The sequence below is a fragment of the Papaver somniferum genome, chromosome 3, assembly GCF_003573695.1.
Source record: "Papaver somniferum cultivar HN1 chromosome 3, ASM357369v1, whole genome shotgun sequence".
NCBI classification, from domain to species: Eukaryota; Viridiplantae; Streptophyta; class Magnoliopsida; order Ranunculales; family Papaveraceae; genus Papaver; species Papaver somniferum.
In genome coordinates, this window is record NC_039360.1 from 110,048,639 (window position 1) to 110,054,253 (window position 5,615).

Here is a 5,615-nt window from a genome sequence, read left to right on the forward strand (position 1 = left end):
CTAGACCATCAGGTTCCTGAAAAAGGTCAATTGCTTTCTCTGAGTTATAATCAGGTGGTTCATCCTCTAAATTCTTTTGAGGTATACTAGCCGTAGGACTTATATGTTTCATATCCCGTATGGTCAACCCTAGAGTTTCTTTATTGTCTTGAAGCACGATTTCTGGCCTGCTGTCCTGATCTGATGCTATAATCACAAGAAAAGTCTTAGATGGCCCTAAGAATGCAGATTTAGGGTCCAACTTCTCTTCTAAACAAGGGATTAAGGTAGACTCAAAATCTTGTAATGGTTCGAACCTAGCTTTCCATTTATCAGTATCTAACATAGGAATAGAATCCAACATAGCATTCACTTGTTCAATGTTGCTATCTTCATCGAAATCCATGTTAAAGTAGGCTAGACAACTCTCTAATGGATCTTACGATGTGATATTTGGTAATGACTCCTGAACTAAGGTTCCTATCATGTTCACCTATTCAATGCACGTGTCATCTAGCTCAGAATGTAGCTTATTGACATTAGAAATATTTAACTCAATAGTCATATTACCAAAAGATAGATTCATAATACCATTTCGACAGTTTATGATCGTATTAGACGTAGCTAAAAATGGGCGACCTAAAATCACAGGTATCTGGTTCTCTGGGTCAGGGACAGGTTGGGTATCTAAGACCACGAAATCCACATGATAAATAAACTTGTCGACCTCAATAAGAACATCCTCGATAACTCCTCGAGGAATTTTGACAGACCTATCAGCTAACTGCAGTGTTATCTGAGTAGGCTTCATTTCACCAAGTCCTAGCTGTAAGTACACATGGCACGGCAGTAAGTTCACACTGGATCCTAAGTCAAGTAAAGCTTTTTCTACCCGGTGTTTACCTATTGTACAAGCAATGGTTGGGGAACGTCGGTCTTTGTACTTTGGAGTGGTAGTGTTCTGAATGATTGAACTTACATGACTAGCTAAAAAGGCTTTCTTATGGACGCTAAGTTTTCTCTTTCGCGTACACATATCCTTAAGGAACTTGGCATAAGCAGGAATTTTCCTAATTGCATCTAATAAAGGAAGGTTTATGATAACTTGCTTAAAAACCTCCAATATGTCATTAAAGTTCGATTCCTTCTTTGTTAGTGCTAACAGCTGGGGAAATGGGGCTCTAGGCACAGGATCAGACCTCTCAGGAACCGAGTCAGCATCATTGTAAATTTTATCAGTCCCCTCAGTTAGCGGTCCTGAGGGATGAGATCCTGAGGGGTGAACTACAGTATGTTCACTATCGGGCATGTCTACCTGATTGTCTACTACTCTACCACTCCTAAGGGTTCTAATAACATTCAACTGATTCAATGGTTTTGCACCTACTTCATGAGCTCCTCTAGGGTTGGGTTGAGTTTGACTAGGAAACTTACCTCTTTCTCTTAAAGACTCATTTATATGACTAACCTGGGTTTTCAACTCGGAAATAGCCTGAGAGTTAGCCTGACCTATTCTCTTATTTTCTTATATACCTTGAGCAACAGATTGCTGAAACTGCATAGTGTTACGAGTTAACAAAGCAAGAGACTCTTCTAAACTCATAATCTTCTTATCCGGAGGGTTCTAAAACTGTGTCGGGGCTGAGGGATTCTTAGTATAGCCAAAACCTGGGGGAGCTTGAGAGTTACTAGACTGACCTTGATTCTGGCCCTTAGACCAAGAAAGGTTGGGATGGTTTCTCCAGCCAGGATTATAGGTTTCTGAATATGGGTCAAACTTCTGACGGTTATCAAACCTAGTGTTATTGTAGAGAGCATTGGCTTGCTCTTCAACAATATTGCCTTCCCAAAAAGGCTCTATTCTACCACTAGTATGACCCACTTCTAAATCTTCTAACCTTTTTGCTATAGCAGCAATTTTGGCATCTGATTCGTAGCTTTCTTCTACCCTATTAACGTTTCCTCTGCCTAGAAGAATTGTTTTCTGGGGTACCCTATTACTTTCCCATTGTTGGGTCTTTTCGGTGATTTCATGCAAGTATGTCATCGCATTATCAACTGTTTGGTTTTCAAACCCGCCTGTACACATGGACTCTACTGTAGTTGTGGTGGGATAATCTAAACCCTCATAAAGGATCTGAACTAACCTAACCTTTTCTAAACCATGATGAGGACATTGGGCTAATAAATCATTGAACCTTTCCAAATACCTATATAAAGATTCTCCCTCCTGTTGTGTAAACGTGCATATTTGCGTCCTAATAGACGAGGTTTTGTGCCTAGGGAAAACTTGTTCAAAAAGGCGGATGTAAGTTGTTCATAGGTTTCAATTGATTCGGAATCCAAACTATACATCCACGATTTGGATTTATCTTTTAAGGAAAAGGGGAATAACCTGAGTTTTAAAGCATCATCATCAAGGTTTCTAATTTTCACGGTACTACAAATTTCCTCAAAGTCCCTAACATGGAAATAGGGGTTTTCATTTTCTTTTCCTAAAAAGATTGGGAGCAACTGTAAGGTTCCAGGCTTAAGTTCATAATTTGCTTCAGTTTTAGGTAACTTGATACACAAGGGACGAGTAGTCCTACTAGGATTTAACAAGGCTTTCAAAGTTGCCATTTCTGGCGCTATTGGACTATCAGGGATTTTCTCTTCAAACGGACGTTCAAAAACGGAATCTTCACGAATCGGACTCTCTAAATTGAGGTAATCAAGACGCTTAGAACTACTAGGTTTCTCTTTAACAAATTTACCTAGGGCGTCTCTTTTACGTTCAGGCATGCAACATAATAAGGAAGGGAATTCTATGCAAAGACAAAACAAGGCTGACTCAACCAAATCAAACCTAAATTTCTAGCAAACAAAAAGCATGATGGCTACTTAGATTGTCACTAGACCATCTTCTATTCTTTCGAAAAGGAACTCGTTACAATCTGAGCAAACCCCTCAGGAATCAATCAGAGTCAAAGTAAGTTGAATCAAGTCGAGGGAAGCTCAGTGGAGCTTTGATACCCAAGGCCTCACCGGTTACAAGGCGGCGCAGTCACGCATTCAACTCAAATAAATCGTCAAGAACTTCGAAGTATGCTCGAAAGAGTAACCAATATTTTTCGAACGACTTTCCTATTAATCTCGTTACCCTATAGGTCTCGTTCTAGTCAAAATTTTAGGCTTAGGTTCGCGTTTGGTTTCGTGTTCCTAAGGCGGGCAAGAGGAGAACGGTGATGAAATCCGAACCCTTATCTTGTATGGCCAGTACTTGCCCTTTACTAGGAATTAAAAGCAACCGTATTCAAGTCCTCAACATATATTCACCATAAGGAATACAGTAAACTCGCTGACAGGGGATTCGCGGGTGTTTCGAAAAACTTACCTCCCGTACCAGACGGGCGAAGAACTGCTGAAGTCGACTCGGGCCACAACTCCTATGTTATGTACGAACCCGAGGGGCCGAGGTGATATCGTAATCACCATCCTTCCCTGCACACAGTTTGTATTTAAACCAACCCTTCCTTAGGGTTTAAAAATAATAATGTCCAAAGTCCAAGTGTCCAAAAAGAAAAGAAAAATTACAAAAATAGCAAACCCTAATACAGTTCTCTCTCTCTTTTTTTTAATAAAGAAAAATAAACAAACCCTAAAAAAATAAAAAAAAATATTTAAAAAGAAATTGTCTTCTTCTTCGTTCTTTTCGCTTTAATCTTTCGCTCCAAGTCTTCATGCTTTAAGTTCCTGTCCTTACGAAATCACCAAACTCCTTGGCTCAATTCGCTTTATGATCCAAAACCTGTAGACAAAAGACAAATACCCAAAAACGTAAAAAATAACAAAAATAATAAAAACCTAAAAAATAAAAAAAATAAAAAAGAAAAAAAAGAAAACTAAGTCTAAAAACCCTAAAGGCAAATCCGCGTCGGCGGCGCCAAAAATTGATGTAGTTTTTAAGTGGTAGTAAAGTTCGTTCAACTCGGACTTGATAAGATTGGGTTCTAGACTTAAAATAAAAATAGAAAATATATATACAAAAGGTTTGTCACAATGTCGAGAGAGACTGAGACTCAGGATTCCACCAAATTCCATTCATGTGATTCAAATAATAATTCCAATCAATTATAGATCAAATATTAAAAATATGGACTCTTATTCTTTGCCAAAAAGTAGATTTTTGAAAAGAAATGATTGTAAATCAAAAGCATGATGTATCAAAAATACATAGGCCAAGCATACACCATCAAACGAAATCACACTCATTCAATAAAAATCATAAATCGATTAAAAATCAATGCAAATAGTCATAAAAAAATTATTAGAATTACCACATGCGTGAAATAGGGCTTCCTCCGTCATCCCAGTAATGGGGTTTAGCTCCTCATATTAATCACTTGCTCAAAGTACATGTTTGTTGCTCAAAAAGTTGATTAAAAGAGTGAAAATAATAAAATCAGTGATTCTGCGACCCACAGAAGGCGTCCAGAGAAGAACGATAGAAAATCTGCTTCTTTGGAACGAATTTGAGATCTCCCAATTATATTAATCCTTGAAAGCTCCTCATATTAATCGCTTCCCAAATTTGTTTTACGCGTTTCTGAGCTCTCCCAATTATATCAAACTCCTCCTTAGATAGAATATGTATCTTTGGAACGAATTTCTTTCCTTTAATCTCTCTGAATGTCCAAAAACAAACTCGACAGGGACCGTGTTTCCTTTTTTACTCTGTTTCCTTTTTCCGGCAATTCCATCCCAATTCGATCGATCCAAACGCATGTATTAAGCCTGTTTTGCTCTATCAAGTCCATCCCAATCGATTTCCAGTGTTGAATCACTTTAAAACTGCCCAAAGCTTCATGTCCAAAATCTGCAGACGTGAAGTCTCTTTTCCCGCCAAAAACCGTTTTAAACGTGAAGAAGAAAGGTGTCCCCATATCCAGTTCCGGTGTCCCTTTAGCACATGCCTAAAAATGGGCTACCCCTTATTCAAAGCGAGAGTCTGAATAGCAAATGTCCTCCCAGGTGCCTTTAACAACTTTTCGAGCCAATTTCGCCGCAAAAGCTTATTTCTCCAAAAACACCTACAAAGAGATAAAATACCGAAATAAGTACAAAAATGGGTACTAACAATATACACAATAGAGATGAAAATAGACACATAAATGCGTCTATCAAAACACGAAAAGATCTAACAATCTATGTTTGGTGCGATCCAACCTATAAGAATTGAATCTAATGAATGATTAAGTTAACGTAAAGCAAGACATCAAGAGTTTTGAATTAACACTTGATGATGGCATCTACGATTCAATATTTGTAGAAATCATCTCTAGAGATTCTACGAGACAAGTTAATCTTGTTAATGATGTAGAAGCCGATGACAACTGAAAAATTTGTATAAAAGAAAGGATGGATGAAATTTCCGACGATGATGACTCAGATTTTGAACGAGAAGTAGAAGAGGATATCTCAGAATACTCTAAACTACTGAATCCTTTGAAAAATAAAAAACTGAGTTCTTCAGATTTCGTTGGTCTTATGACTCCTCTTTGTCATGAAAACAAGAAATTGAAGAAGGTTTTTCAAGGATATTATATTGGTTACCAAATCAGTGATTCTCTTCTTAAAGATCGTACTGACGAGCT

The 5,615-nt window shown here is 37.9% G+C and overlaps 1 pseudogene; it reads left to right on the top strand.

The window, feature by feature from the left end:
- Positions 1–2,138: 2,138 nt before the first annotated feature.
- Positions 2,139–2,238, top strand: LOC113362386 (annotated as a pseudogene).
- Positions 2,239–5,615: the final 3,377 nt, after the last annotated feature.